Source organism: Pinus tabuliformis, chromosome X (genome assembly GCF_031772625.1).
Source record: "Pinus tabuliformis cultivar Carrire ecotype Pingquan chromosome X, CPIR1, whole genome shotgun sequence".
NCBI classification, from domain to species: Eukaryota; Viridiplantae; Streptophyta; class Pinopsida; order Pinales; family Pinaceae; genus Pinus; species Pinus tabuliformis.
Window position 1 is genome coordinate 1,476,798,327 of NC_142308.1, and position 17,756 is coordinate 1,476,816,082.

Below are 17,756 nucleotides of genomic sequence, written 5' to 3' on the forward strand. Positions count from 1 at the left end.
ATTAAATTGAAACACCACTTTTCAAATTCAACTGAAGTAATTCTTGCCCAATTCCTTTCATTTACCCCTTTTTACATTGGATGTCATACTACCATCACTCGCAGTTAAAGCCTTTTAAAGAGTCCAGCTAGTTGATAATTATTCATGCTGTTGCAATAACCAGTAGTACCTGAAATGATCTTATCCTCATACCTTAGTCATAAATTCATCAACTCATCTATTATATATTTCAACGGAGACTTCATAAATGAATTTCATTTGTATTCACTCCGAGGATGTCTTCATTCAAGCTATTCATATGTTGTCAATTCCCAGCGTTTATCAATTTCATTCTTACATGCAACAAAGGTCAGAATCATAAGCATAAGAACATTGACAATGGTAGTTAACAACAACAGGTCATTTTGCACACTTTCCTAGTGGACATTGCATGTGGAAAAACATAACAAGTAGTATACCATTCACATAGTGCTCATATTAATCCTTCACTACTGTGATGGTTCTCAAAATAACATCATTATACCTTCATTGCATTTTCTATTTTCTCATATTCATTATCTATATATATATATATATATATATATATATATATATATTAGCCATGTGTTATTTTGGTTAAGGGAACTCCTTTCTTATGCCATTTCTATGGCTGTTACATTGTTGTCCATTTTGTTCATGTGGACCCAACCAAGTCCACCTAGCTGTTCTGTCATCCTCCTATGCTTTTTGCTACCATCATTTGGTGTACAAGGTTTAGTTATGGTTTTTCACTTCTAATTGGGTTTTATTTAGCTCTTCTTTAGAACCCATTTTCTTTCCTTTCCCGCACCGAACAAACCGCCAAGGACAACCTACAAAAGGAAAACAGAAAGAATGAGAACAAAGAAAACCATAATAGCAACATAAGGAAAAAAACAAAAACCAACATGGATATGATTGAGGTCAACAAACAAAAACAAAAAGAAAATTATAATAACAAAGACATGCAAAACATCCCCCCTACACCTCATCCATTAATTCCCAAAAAACCCAATCCTTTGAGCTCCCATATCTTTTTGCATTGTAGGTTGTTGGTTAAGGTGTTTAGGGGTTGCATGTGCTTTTCCTTCTTGCAACAACCATTGGGTCCTTCCCCCCTATGTTGAAATATGGCAACAAGAATATTCCAATTTATTTTGTCCTTGAATTAAATTGTGAATTAAAATCAAATTTAGTCTTAATAGCTACTTGGAAACAATTAATTAATTAATTTTAAATTAATTAGTTGGAGAAATTCAAGTTAGAAGTCTTTTTGAAGTCATGCAAGAGTTATCCCTTAAACTAAGGAGATAAGATTGAGTTATATTTGAGTTGTAATTAGTTAACTCAACTTACTAAGTTAAATCCAGTTAAATTAATTCCAAACTGTTTGAGGAACTAATAGTGAATTAACAGTCAATTGATGCATTAATGCACTCAACTAGTGCTACTCCAGTTAACTGAAGATTCCCTCGTCAAAAACTCATGCATGTCTATTCTGAGAAATACTCAGTTGAGATTAATGTTCAAGGACATTGTACTATCAGTTGCATGTGTTTTCTCATGGAGAAAACTCATGCATGCAATCAAGGATTTATCATTGAGGATTACACAGTTTTTAAGGAAGGGTTTTCCACTTGGTAAGAGGAAATCATCCACAAGGAACAACGCAAGGAAATAGGAGCTTGGAGGGCAGGGTGGAAGTCTAGAGAGAAGCCAAGATTTCCTATGAGCATCTGTGAGGATTGTACTGAGAGATGGCTAGCTGTGAGAGCTAAGGCTTTGTATAATTCCTATATATTTCCACCATGTATGATAATACAATAGTGTGGGGTTTTTAGTTGAGGCTTTCCCAAAAGTATTTTCATGTGTATTGTTCCATTGATTCTTCTTCTTCTAGTTATATTGTTCAGCTCGATCTCTAAGCTTCCGCAAATTGATAGCAGAAGTAGGTTATAGTATTCTACTTTGATTTATATTGCATTATCCGGTTAACCTACACAGAGATTTCTACATGGTATCGGAGCTGTGAATAGTATACTGAGAAGAGAATTCAAAGTTTGAAGTTCGGGGTTGCAGGTGCAAATCAAATTCATATCATACATCAAGGTTGGCCAATGGTGTTCTATGGATTGAGACTCGAGTATGCCTTGGAAGGTAGCTTGAATTACATAGCATTAAAAAAGATAAAATGGAGGTTGTATTAGAAGACAATGGCTTGAAGGAATTCATTGTTCAAGAAATCCCAAAGCCAGCTTCAACTAATGCACAAGAGTTGGCTGAGTGGAAGAAGTGTGTGGCAAAGGCGAGATGGATCATCCTTGAGGGAGTTTGATACCATATTGTCTCGAGTCTCCATGGGAAGGATACTCCATTTTCAATGTGGAGGACATTGAAGGACCTCTACCATAACAATAGCGACCAGAGGAAATTGGCGCTCAAGGATAAGCTTCGAAGAATCAAGATGGAGAAGGGCGATATTATTTCCACATATTTGAACAAGCTCACCACCTATAGAGATGAGCTAGGTAGTGTGGGAATAACTAATGTTGATGATGATATGGTGAGACTCACTTTCCTTTGCCTTCCAAAGAATTGGAATAACTACCAGGACTCTATGAATGGAAGGGAGAAACTACTGGATTGGGAACGACTGCAGTTGGATCTTATACATGAGGAGATCAGGAGGAGCACACGAGATGGTTCTTCATCCAAGAATGATGATGAAGAATATCTGGCCTTAGCAAGTAAGGAAAGGAAAGGGAAGGGGAAGGTTTCCCATTTCAAATCGAATTCTTCTCATGGAGGGAAGAAGGGTGACATGTCTAAAGTAATATGCTTTAATTGTCACAAGATGGGACATTATGCGACTAATTTCCCATCGAAGAATTCCAAGAAGGGATCCTCGGAAGGATCGAAAGGTAAGGCATTAGCCTCTCGATTCAAAATGGACTTTACCCTCATCACATGCATGGTGTCATCGACGATGGGTTGTCTCTGGTATCTTGATAGTGGAGCCTCATTCCACATGACCGGTGATAAAAATTTATTCAGTGCCTTGGAGGAGAATGACCTCAAGATGCGCATAGAGATCGGTGACAATGGAAGGTATAGTGTTTCAGGAGTGGGCATGGTTGATTTTCAGAGGGAGCATGGAGCTTCTCTCACCTTGACAGATGTGATGTATGTGCCTGGACTGAAGAAGAACTTGGTATCGGTCGCGTTGTTGGAGGACAAAGGCTATGATGTTGTCTTCAGTGAAGGAAAGGCGTTCCTAAGACACATAGTCATGGGTCAGACCAAGAGGATAGGGATTCAAGTGAAGAATATCTATAAAATAGAGGTAGATGATTGTGCAGCATTGAGTACGAAAGAATAATTGGTGCAAAGCCAAGACATTGGCGAGTTGTGGCATGGGCGGTTGGGCCATTTGCATCATGGGGCTTTGAAGATAATGCAATAGATATCTACAGGACTTCCCAAAGGTAAACTTGAGCAAGTTGACACGTGCAAAGGTTGTACCTTGGGAAAGTACACCAAATATTCCTTTCATGATCGATATAGTTGAGCATAGGCTATCTTAGAGCGAGTTCATACTGATTTGTGTGGACCATTCTCGACGACATCCACAACAAAGCAAAGGTATTATGTGATTTTCATTGATGACTATTCTCGTAAATTCTGGATTTATTTCATATAGAAGAAGGACCAAACCTTCACAAAGTTTTGTGAGTTCAAAGATTTGGTTGAGAAAGAGTCAAGGAAGAATATCAAGGCCTTGAGAAGCGACAATTGTGGAGAATATGTCTCTCAAGAGTTTAAGGACTTCTGTGCAGTGGAAGGAATTAAACGAGAGTTGACGACACCTCATAACCCATAGCAGAATGGGGTGGCCAAGAGGAAGAACATAACTATTTTAGGGGCAGCACAAACAATGCTGCATGACCAAGACCAAGGCCTACCACTTCACTTGTGGGTTGAGGCATGCAACACATTGGTCTATTTCCAGAATAGAAGCCTGCATCACATACTTGTGAAGAAGACACCAGAGGAAGCTTTCTAAGGTAAGAGACCAGATGTGGGTCACTTCAGGATCTTTGGCCCATCGGTATATTGCCATGTGACAAAGGATGCACGGAAGAAGCTTGAGTTGACAATAGAGTTGGGGATATGTGTGGGGTACACTGATACACCTCACAACTATCAGGTGTACTTACCTACCAGTCAGAGGACAGTGGTTCGCAGAGATCTCAAGTTTGATGAGAAGAATGCCATGTGAGTTTCCCTTGAGAGGGAGCTCCAACTACAGGCTATGGAGGAACTGTTGGTTCCTAAGTAGGAGGATCCTCAGACTAAGGCGGAGTAGCTAAATGTATAGGTTCCAGGAGTGGAGACATCCACTCAAGCAAAGTCTTCCAGAGATGGACGGAAGCGCACAAGAGAAGATGACAGATTGTTGGAGGATGTGAGAGAGAATGTGGGAGCACCATCTTCTCAGCACAGATAAAGGAGGTCACCTAAGAGGTACATTGGATACATGGCCCTTATTGGGGAATGTGTTGAGACCGAGCCATCTTCCTTTGAGGAAGCAGTGCAGCAGCCGATTTGTGTTGATGCTATGGTGGAGGAGTATGACTTCATAGTTCATAACAGTGTTTAGGATGTGGTTCTGAGACTGGAGAACAAGTGGGTTGTGAGTTCCCATTGGCTTTACAAGGTAAAGCAAGCTACTGATGGTAGTGTGGAGAAGCATAAGGCAAGATTTGTTGCCTGTGGCTTTTCACAGGTCAAGAGGATCATGTTTCTGTAGTATATTTCGAGAGAGGAGCAAGATGCTGACATTTTGACAAAGACATTGTCAAAGTGTAAATTCGAGTTCCATAGAGACAGGACCGGGGTGGCAAATAATCCCTTTCTTGTTGAGAGGGAGTGTTGAAATATGGCAACAAGAATATTCCAATTTAATTTGTCCTTGAATTAAATTGTGAATTAAAATCGAATTTAGTCTTAACAACTACTTGGAAATAATAGTGAGTTAACAGTCAGTTGATGCATTAATGCACTCAACTAGTGCTACTCCAGTTAACTGAATATTCCCTCATCAGAAACTCATGCATGTCTATTATGAGAAAGACCAAGTTGAGATTAATGTTCAGGGACAATGTACTATTAGTTGCATGTGCTTTCTCATGGAGAAAAATCATGCATGTAGTCAAGGATTTATCCTTGAGGATTGCGCAGTTTTGAAGGAAGGGTTTTCCACTTGGTAAGAGGAAATCATCCACAAGGAAAAACGCAAGGAAATAGGAGCTTAGAGGGCAGAGAGGAAGGCTGGAGAGAAGCCAAGATTTCCTGTGAGCATCTGTGAGGATTGTACTGAGAGCTGTCTAGCTGTGAGAGCTAAGGCTTTGTATCATTCCTATGTTTTCCACCATGTATGATAATACAATAGTGTGGGGTTTTTAGTTGAGGCTTTCCCAAAAGTATTTTCATGTGTATTGTTCCATTGATTCTTCTTCTTTTGGTTATATTGTTCAACTCGATCTTTAAGCTTCTACAAATTGATAGTAGAAGTAGGTTATAGTATTCTACTTTGATTTATATTGCATTATCGGGTTAACCTACACAAAGATTTCTATACCTTGTACACCTATGTGTATCAATCATCCCAACACACATTGTATTAGAAAAAATGTCTTAAAACATGATCATTCCTTCATGCCATATCATAAGAACATACTAATATCATGCACTTAATCAAGTAGTCAAACAATACTTTAAGTGTACATAATGTTCAAGTGTCATACTCAATAAATTATAGATTACTTATCTAGAGAAAATTACTTATTGCTAGCAAAACTCTTATTAATGCACTCACAACATTGTCACAACATGTTTATCATTAAGTGTAGGTGTCACCTGTGTCATTCTCACATTGACACCTTATTTTCCATAGCCTTGGTTCATCAAGACTACATGCAATACTTTCATTGGATTCCCAATCATGCTATCAACATGCTCCTAGTTACATGTCTACCATTAACCACTGTTAGTCATCTGAATCATGTTATGAAAAAAGGCTACTCACTTAATGAATGCACATCCATAATTGTATGCATCTAGCATATCATTATTTAAAATATATTTGGTGGATGTGCATCTCTGAACTATTTCATCTCTTACATTTTATCATGCCTATGCTATTATTCATTAGCTTTTGATGACTTCTCAAAACATTAAAGAAGAGTATAAACTATCAAGAGATAAGTTGATAGATTCCCCCTCAAAGTTTTGATTGCATCACCTAGTCATAAAATTTTACAATCCTATTGGGTTGCTTTAGGGAATCTAGTCAACAATATGCATGCTTATCTTACCGCGTCAAACACAAATCAATATTTAAGTAACATTAGTGTATTCATATGTTTATCAAAATAATTTCACATAAAAACATGCATGTAGTACAAAATCACCAGTCTAATTTTACAAACATCACACACTTGCACACAACAAACAATCATTCTTTAAAAATCACAAAGTGTGGTATTCCACACTGTAATAGAGGTCTTAAACTTATCCCCCTAGGTCAATTAAATTCGAGTGCTGGACCTAGGCACTTTGATACTCTATATTAGAACTCTAAATCATATCTCCAAAGTTCCAATGTAGAACCTTTTCTCTTTCATTTCATTTGTCTTGAGCCCATCTAGTACATGTGTTGAACCTACATGCTCTGATATCACTTTCTAACACTCCCTCCCACCCCCTTGGGTTATTTCTCAAGTTGTGGGAGGTGTTATGTTAAACTTAACCCAAATTCCATGGTCTCATTATGGAAATGGGGTTACAAAATTCCTTCTCAGCCAAAGTGCATGGAACTCACTTTGGACAACACCATTGCATCCAATTCATCAAGATATTTCAAGCGATATAAATTTTATCTCAATCTAATTCTCAAATTTAAATTTATGCTCATTTAAAAATGGAGCCCCTTTCAACCCCACCACATCAGCATGCATCACCATGTGGCACTTCCAAGTGACATATATAGATCTACCACATCACACAAATCCCATGTGGCTAATGCTACATCATAGAGGCATAGCACCACCGTGCCCTGCGCCATTCCTTCAGAATTTACCCCATTCAAACTTGTGTGGCATGACAATAACTTTCTTGTCACCTATTTGTGAGTTTTTCCATTACATGCTCTCTGTTAGTTGTTCCATTCTTCCATGGTTATCCCACTTCAACCCTCCGTGGTACATGAGGACATTAATATTTATGTTATGTAGCAAGAAACTTCATGTTATGTAACTTGCATCTATTGTAGATTTCCACAATTAACACTACAACCATTTTTGGGAGATCTACGGTTTTCGGTGACATGTCACTCAACCATGTCAACTCCCATGTCAGTACCAATATGTGGCATTCCCCAAGATAGGTGGCACCACAAAACCATCGCCACATGTCTCCTTGGTGCCATATCACCCTAGCCCCCATGTCACCCAAACCTACTGTGTCTTGCTAATATCATGCTGACATTAGGGTAAATTCATCCTGCAATGTGGCCTCCTTTCGTGGTGCCTTGTGTCATCCAAAAACTGACCACTTGGCCATCCAAAAGGGCCCTTTCTACCTACCACACATCATGTTGACGACATGCCATGTCAGTAGTCCTACCATTTCACTGGTCCTTGTGGTGTCCATGTAGCACTTGCCACCTCAACCTATGCTAGGGTCCCATAGGGCCAAGCCCCTTCATGCAAATCCAAAATTTTCTTCTTTATGAAGTTTGGTTCCCTTGACATAATTTCTTTGTTAAACACCATTCTCGTCATCATTTCCCGAGACGTGTAACTTACCATTTTCTAACAAAATCTATTTTACATTACGCTCTCGTGCCTTCTAGAAATAACACACACCCTTGTTACATACAACTTGATAAGGAAGGTGCGGCTTAATGGAAATATTTTACATCCAATAATAGGGAAATCTTCATCCATGCTCTCCATCACCGCACTCGTTTCCAAGTATTTCATGCATCCAACTCTCCAGGGGAGGCACTGCATAGATTAGTGCTAATCCCTCGGCTTAATAATAATCTTATCATTAAAAATAATCACAATGATTAACACTAATGTAATATCTTTATAAAAACCCAATTTTCTCTATACCCAGACTTGGAAATTCCATAGAACTCTCAGAGACTCGCCAAAATTTTCTGAAGCAAAACGCGCTAAAAACTATGAAGAATACATGGACCAAACCCTTAATCCATATTGCCATTTAGGGCCTTATGCATAGCCGTGACTTATCAATGAAACGATTGACCTGCCTACCTTTAAGCAAAAAAGGAAATGAGACTATAGGCGATATTACTATATAAATTCAAACACAAAAGTATCACATTAATCACACAATGGATCATAGACAAAATCCATTGGATATACTGGTAAAGTGCATATTATAGAACAAAGACATTCCATAATATTAATCAATTAAGCAATCATGACCATGCCAAACAATGAATCCTTGCACTGTAACATTTAACCATGAATAAAAAGCATTCGTTCCAACCATATAAATAGTTCTACAGTTTAGTAAGGTATCAACAAGCACAAAGGCCTCTCGACCCTTCATAGCCATGAGAACATATGATTACCATCTCATCAAGGCATCTAGGAATATTAAATTCGTTCATAAATAGTACTAGTGCATATCAAACAACCATGCACAATCATGTATATAACTTTGTAAACCATGATTAGATAATAAATTATGAATTCTTACATAAATGACACATATTAATCATTGATCATAAGCACAATAAGGCATACCATAGCATGTAGGCGAACAAGCATAACTAAGAATATTTATTTGAATAGACTGAAATGGTTGGCAACTGAAGGAGGAACTTCCACTCTCCACCCAACCATAGGCTAGCTACACTACAACCTTTCTCGCTACTAACCACCCCTGAGATGGATCCAAAGTTTGAGGGAAATGATTTTACAGGGAGTGGATTCACACCAATGTGTTGAACCTGATTTTAGGAGATGGATTCCACTATTCTAATGCTTCATTAGCTCAAAAACCAACACTAAAAAGCCTATTCACTCACTGAATTTCACAGAGGTTGCAAAGGTTTAGATGAAGAAATCACTCATTATGAGGCATAACGATCTGGATGAAAGACTATGTCACAAAGAGTAGGCTATAAGTTCAATGGAAATGCATAAGAAAATAGGGGAATATGACCCAAGCCAGGACGACCACTCCCAATCTCCCAATGTCTATCAAACCTTCTTTCTCTCTTATGATGCGACTTACCAGAGCCTAACTTGGCTCCTCAGTTCCTTCTACTCTCATGATATATGGACGCGAGGCCAAAAATTTCCCCTCTTGATATGCGAGTTGAACCCCAGAATGGGAACTTCCTACGCTTTTGTATCGACTAGTCCAAATCATGTCCCTTCACATATAAGGAGGTGGTTCCATTTATCATGCCACCTCCTCCCTTTTCAGGTGATGGAATTGTTATACTCCACTATTGTAACACTCGGTAATGAGATCTATCCCTTTTAGTTAAGGTTCGATCACGTGGCATAACACCTTTCAGATAACTGACCCACCGAGTGTACAAGCCATCTTGGTATTTATTCAGTTGGTATGGATCATGGATATTCAAGTAAGATAAGTAAGAAAGCAAGCTTTAGGCATTAAACTAAATTTAGGTAAATATAGGTGAGAAAGTAAGTTTCCTCTCATACTAAGGATTCATAAAGTTATCCAACCTTCAGTTGTGTTAATTAATTAATAGTAATTATTATATATTTAATTAGAGGTCCAATAAGTCATAATCCTTCGAAAATGGAATTACAGTCACAAGCATGATTAAAATAAGCAGGGGTAGAACACGAGAATGTTACATATGAGGCACCTACTTGCCATCTCTCTATTCCCTCAACATACTAGGGCATATGACAACATAGTTGAAACAATATTGTAAAATGCATTATCTCAAAGAGGGGAAAAATGTGGACATCGAGAACCAACTAATGCAATTTCTTACGTCTCCTAAACATAATTTCCTTCTTCCACCATAATTAAATAATTTTTAACTATTGGATTACTTGAAATTCTTCCAAATATTAACTAAATAATTCTTATTATTTAATTAACTCTTCTTATTCTAGTCTCCTATAATTAAATAATTTTTTTAATTATTTAATTAGTTAAATAAGTCTTCTAGAATTGAATAAAAAAATCTTTATTTTATTTATCCTTATCCTCTTATACATATAATTCCACGATTTCTAATTTTCTAGTCTACTTCCACCTCTTAACTGTGACTCACTCCAAGTTATTTTATCATGCAATTAGTTAACCATATCATATAATTGGTAACCTTTCTTAAATAAACTATTATTATTGAATATTATCAATTTATCTTCAATCTATTGCATGCAAACCCAACCATTGATCAACGCTTGAAAAACCTATAAATGCAGTGCTCACCTCACTATCTAGGAGCAAGCATTTTTTGTATTAGAACTATCACTCAACGACTTTGTAACCAAATAGTTTCAAGCAAATTTGAGCCACCCTCATGAGTAATTTTTTTTAACACTCAAAATAGAACACAATTAAATCAATTTTATTGAAAAAATATTACATTGCTTAAATTTTATTTTCTGAATTATTCACTTATAAATTCACTATTAATTTCGATAATTAAATTGTATTTAATTTATATTATAATTTTACTCATATTTATTAGATTTTATTCCCCTAATCAAAATTCCAAAATTAAAACAATAAGCATAAAGAAGAAACTATCTATAAATTAGTCTATGACCTAGAAACAAAACATCTCACAAAATACATATATGGGTGAACTTGTTCAAGAGTAGTAAAGAAAAAAACACGATGCACGTGAGAATATAGTTCCATCAAATACCTTCAATGTTTGTTGGTTTCATAATAATGAATATAAAAGTACAAGCTTCCTAGGTCTAGACTATAGTAATATCAAGAAATTCAAAAGTTTACATCACCATGTAACCTTAATCATAACTTTAACCTTTAACCGAGCATTTCCAAGTTCTAGCGCATAATATGTCATCCATAAGTTAAGATCATATAGTTTTAATCATAAGAATTAACAACTATCCATACAACGTATCATCAATTTAATTTTAAATAATTAATTTTTAATTTTTAAATATTTATAACATGATTCTACCCATATTATCCATTCGTTTTTATCCGCTTTAAATTATGAAGTGTAAAACGACCGCTAACAAAATATAATTTTAAGAAACTTTTAGATGAAAATGATCAATTAAAATCCTATAAAACTAACCCCTGGAAAAAAATTCTTATTGATTATGTGTCTATGCCTCTTCGTCATTCTGGGATGTGTGCGCTTAAGCATCAACGGTGATCACGGTTTAATATTATTTTTATATCATTTCCTTCACTGAAGAACAATGCCAAAAACTTTCAAATGGTTAAAATTATATATTTTTGTTATTTAAATCATAATTTTAAGTTAGTTTATTAATTTCATTTTATTAGATAAATATATTTAAGATTGGTGTGAGGTGTACAACTATGGTAATAGTTTGAATTACTTGTTGCCAAAGGTGTTCAACTCAGTTTCCTTCCATTTCCTCCTCATTCATCCATGATATTTCATTTGAGCATATATTATTTTTATAGGAGTTACATATTCATATTGTTCATTCTGTACGATTTTAACTCTATTATGTGTAATTTAATTATCATGTTCATAGATTTCTTCATCTGAATTAGTGACAATTCAACATACTTTTAACCACATCAAACAGTAAGTTTCCATAGGAGAAAATACACCCTTGATCATTGGCATAAAGTATGTCACAACCCCATGCTAGTGGCGATTGTAAGTCCACCGTGGGCGCAGTGCGACATTGACCAACTCTTTTGTTTCACCACTACTCAAGTTTACAAACTATGCCTACTCCAACACTTTGTCATTTTTTCTTCAAGTGTTTTCTTAATGTATTTATGCAGTGAAAATCATTTACTTACTTCATTTAACATTCATGTGTGATAATAATAACATGTAAACATTTACAATGCGATATCGTAGAATAGACACAATTAAGATGGGAGGGGAAACTCGTTTAGTAGTTCGCCCAATTGTTATAATATTTAAAAATACAAGTAATGATACAATGGGCCAGCCATGCCCTTGTGTCGTGCGTTGCCATTCAATGGTTACAATAGTAGTGCCATGCCCTTATGCTATGCACACTTGTAAAATTGTTTGGTTTGTACCCAACCTTAGTGTTGGCGTACTATGGAGAAACCCTAAAATTGTGCTGGCAAAACTACCCAAGTGTTCGACCCTGCCTGCAGAAACTTGACCTGTGCCCAGTTTGCCCATGCCCCCTTCCTGCGGAAGCTCAACCTGTAAACACATTGCTTGTGGAAACTTGGCCTGTGTCCAGACTACCCAAACGTGCTTCCTGTGGAAACTCAGCCTACCCAAGCATGCCTTAACTCAATTCTGCCTTAATGAATTTTCCTTTTCCTCGTGCAGTCGACGAACCTTGTTAGACTCATGCCTTTGCAATTTTGCTCTTTTCTATTTTGGTCGAACTTCTTCTTGGTCAAGTTCAATCTGCCTTGAACAAATGACACTTCACATTTATTTATATGCCTTCCACCCATGTGGATTACCAAAGGTCGTGTATGTTTAGCTCATGGGTTGGCCTGAATGTTGGCCAACTTGCCTAATCGATGTGTTAAACACCCCTTCACTTGCTTCCTTTGTGCCGACCTTTGCCTCGCATTCGAGTGGATTCCCTCCGCTAGGTCCATACACTCCAACCCGTTTGCATGCTGCCTTGGTTGCTTGCCCATCCTCACGTCATGTCTGCACGACCATCTGCACGCTTATCTGCATGCCCATTTGCACACCCTGCCCAATCGCTGCAAGCACGTGCTCACTGTGTTGGGCGGGCACCCGTCACTATGGGCCTTCCCACCACTATGACTCGTCGCACGTCACACACTTGTAGCACAGGCGCACACCCCTCAACTTGGTTCGGTTAAATGTGCCCACCCGACTCGCCTGCGATTTTTTCGCCTCTCACGGGCGCTCGCCAAATCGAGGCCCTAACATCTTTCCCCACTCTAAAAAGGTTGTGGCCCTCAACAATACCATCCCGACAAACTCCATCGCCAAAACCAAATATCACAAAGAGTCACGAGCTCCAACATCAAATATCCATGTTGCATGAAATCTCTGCCTCTATTGCACAAACCTCCATCAAAGTCGGTGACTCTATGTGGGAAAGGCTCCTCAATCCATGGTCATTAGCCACAACTTGTCACAATCCTCCACACTGCCTCATCTCGTGGAAGGATGCTCCCTCCAACTTGGCTACACACTACAGTCACAACTCATATTGTGTTGATCTACCATTTATCGTCATCATGTGAACTGCTGCTGCAATACTCCAACTCGACTCTGCGATGCATCTGTGCACTTGGATGCCCCATGACTCAAACTAGTTGGGTATCTAATCTAACCATTGCACCCAAACCATGAGAATGCACCTCCTCATGCCTTCGTCAGTTGTTTCTCCAACATTTTGTCACATCTTCAACTCAATCAAGAAATCTCCCCACCAATCCAATGCTCAATGTGCCATATCCAGGTCCATGAAGAAACTCCATCTCATCTGCAACATGCTTCCCATCAATGCTATCAAAGGGGAAATTATACACTTGCCTCATAATCTGATCCATGTTCTACCCATGGCCATAGACCAACAACCTCCATGTCCATGAAGAATGGTTAAGTATCATCAAATCAACCCATGCCTAAGTGCTCCCACCAAGGAACCTCCATCATTGCAACTCTATCCAAATCCAACTTGGGGTCTCGCTTCTATCGCATCCATCAAGCCACTCCTCATGAACATATCCCATACTCTGTCCAAGGTATGCATCCCATACCGCATCAAATTCAAGTGTCAAACTGACCTTAGCTCCTTAATGAACTAGATACTCCAAGACCACCATAGTATGAAGTATTCATCGGCTACAACTCTCTCAAGTCATCATAAGCTCCTATGAAGAATCTCCATCCAACACTTCTGCAGGCACACTTGTGTCAGTTACAAGTTCCATCACTAGTTTCCTCCTCCCTCTCTGTCATTTGAATACTCTCATAGGTTGCCCATGTCTTCCTCCATAAATGACCATGGCTTTGCTATTCAAATGTTCCCAACATACCCATCGGTCTATTTGCAAAATATCCTCATGTCACATCAGCAATTCCATCCTGCTCACATCCTTTCCTTGGCACTTCTCCTTGATGTAAATATACGACATCTCTACAAGTGTTCTTTGCTTGATGCCTTTGCATGAAGTCTGCAATGCTTATCCTCCTTTAATTCGATGCCCATGACTTCAACTATCCAATTCGTCTAATTCAACAAACCCAACGCAACTTCAATCATCGCATCCTTGTCTTTGTTCAGGTTGGTGCCCTCGATCGCCCTTACCTCATATTGTATCACCGGTCCCTTCCATTGTTGTCTCCCCCACTGAAGGTTCACCTAAGACTGCTTCTTGACCTCAACGAAACTGCAATGAATAATTCCACCCAAATCATGTGTATCATATCCTCTTCACCTCGATTTGGTGTGCCCTTCCTTCATTCTGTCCATGAGTCATGCCGCACACTTAGCCAATTCTCCATTCAACTAAGCATGCCTCGTTCATCGTAATGTCCATAATGTTCCACCCTTGTCATAGGCATCTGCAGCTTCTGCTCTAAGGTCGCATACTACCCAGACAAGTTACACAACAAACAATGTTCCTTGCTTCCCAACTACACAAGGTATTATCCCAATCACCCTTCAGAAGTCTACCTATCGCATTGGAAAACAAACACTTACTTAGCCCATTTTTGCATATGGCCCATCTTCTAAAGGTTCCAATGAAATACAAGATACAAAAATACCTACATTTTCATGAGCTCTCTCCATGTGAGTGCCTCCTTCCTTCAATGGCTGCATTGTGCATGAATCTGGTTCAACCTAGGCAAGTAATGTTGTCCCAAATTCCTCCTCTTCCACTGGAACTTCTGCAACACATTCTTCTTCACATATTGCAACTCCCTCTTCATCACAATCAACATCTTCATCCTGCTCCACTACCCATACAAGTCGAAGAAGCTCTCTTTTAACTTTGTTTTCCAAAACTTCAAGTTCAACCTGAATCCTTGGTTTCTCTTCTTTCATTCGTTTCAACCTATATAAGGTATGCAAGAGTCTCCCATGGCACTCTAGCCCACTTGCCATCGTTTTTCCGTTCAACTCGACCTTGAATTGCTGTCTCGTCCTTGCCAAACTATGTTGCACTCTGACCTACTTATGCTAAGCCCACTTTCTAAAAAATGGGCTCTGATACCACCTATCATGGCCCCATGCTAGTGGTGACTCTAAGTCCACCACGGGCATGATGCGACACCAACCAACTCTTTCGTTTCACCACTGCTCAAGTTTACGAACTATGCCTACTCCAACACTTAGTAATTTTTTCTTCAAGTGTTCTCTTAGTTTATTTATGCAACATAAATTATTTACTTCATTTAAAATTCATGTACAATAATCTTAACATGTAAACATTTACAATGCGATATCATATAGTAAACACAATTAATATGGGAGGGGAAACCCCCTAAGTAGTTTGTTAATCTGTTATAATCTTCAAAAAATACAAGTAATGATACAATGGGCCAGCCATGGCCTTGTGTTGTGCGCTGCCCTTCAAAGGTTACAACAGTAGTGCCATGCCCTTACACTATGCGCACTTGTAAAACTATTTAGTTCATGCCCGACCTTAGTGTTGGCGCACTGTGTAGAAACCCAAAAATTGTGTTGACAAAACTACCCAAGTGTTCGGCTCTGCCTGCAGAAACACGACCTGTGCCCAATCTTCCTATGCACCCTACCTATGGAAACTCAACCTGTAAATGCATTGCCTGCGGAAACTTGGCTTGTGACGAGACTACCCAAACGCACTGCCTGCGAAAACTCACCCTACCCAAGCATGCCTTGACTCGGTTATGCCTTAGATATTTTTCCTTTTCCTCTTACGATCAACGAACCTTGCTAGGTTCATGCCTCTACAATTTCGCTCCTTTCAATTTTGGTCGAACTTCTTCTTGGTTGAGTTCAAGCTGCCTTGAACGAATGAAACTTCACTTTTATTTATATTCCTTTTGCCTAAGTGGGTTACCAAAGATTGCATTTGTTCAGCTCATGGGTTGACCTGAACGCTGGCTGACTTGCCCAGCCGATGTGTTGAACGACCCTTCACTTGTTGCCTTTGATCCAACCTTTGCCTCGCATTCAGGTGGATGCCCTCCATTGGGTCCACACACTCTTGCCCATTCGCATGCTGCCTTGGTCGCTTGCCCATCCGTACATCGTGTCCGCACAACTGTCTGCACGTTCGTCTGCATGCCCTGCCTAGTCACTACATGCACGTGTTCACTATGTTGGTTAGGCACCCTTCTCTATGGGTGCACCTGCCACTATGACTTGTCGCACATCACACTTGCAACACGGGTGCATGCCCCTCAACTTGGTTCGGTTAAATTCTCCCGCTTGACTCGCCTTCGGTTTTTTCACCTCTTACATGCGCTTGCCAACTCGAGGCCCTAAAAAAGTGGTTGCTATGGTTTGTGTGTGGAATAAAGGATGTGCGGAAGAGGGGTATGTGTGAGAGAATGTGTATGCAAAGGGAAATTTGCATGTGTGGAGCAAGGAACACAAACTTTCTTCTACACACATGAGATTATTTTAACTTTAAACTAATATTAAAGATGAAATATTAAAATTATTTTATGAGTTAATCCCAGTGCTTTAATATCATTATTGGAATGGAATTACACAATGGTAATAAGAAAAATATGTATTTCTATTCTTCCAATGATCTCATTCGACAATGCTAGATTAGAGAGCATCATTTAAACCACACTCTAAGCAAAATGCTCTGTGCAAAAAATGGAAATATACAATGATTGGGTTCAAGTTCCCAATTTTAATACAGACACTAATACAACCTGTGCGTTATTCCACTACAAACCAATTGGGAAATTAATTTGTTTCCAAATACAATGTTGATATAACTTCTACAATAAAAATGTTTTAGAAATTGATAGGTAGATATACCATATCAATGTGCCTTCTAACTGGAAACTTAATTCAAGTATTGGGTACAAAGCATTCTCTTTATTCTTATGCAATATCAATCTCAACGTGATAAGGTGCAACTATGAGCACATTAGCATATTAATCCTGCTATTTCCATTTAAATTTTCCTTTTATACCATTATGCATCTATGTCTTTGTGTGATTAAAAGGGCGTCAAAGATCTAGATATTATATTTCGCTACCCTAGAAAGTATCTTTAGCCTTGAGACAGATTAAGAAAAAAACTTAAATTGTAGAGATTCATCACCTACGTTGTTATATTTTAAATTGAATGGAGTTTCTTGATAACATTAACTAAATTAGTAATTAGACTTGCCAGTAAAATGCCTTTTTTTGAAAGACTTTAGTATCTATCTACATTGTTTGGAATGTGTAACCATTTTCTAGGACAGATGTGTATCATCATTATAATTCTAACCTATAGGGAGCATGTGAAACTCTAGTATC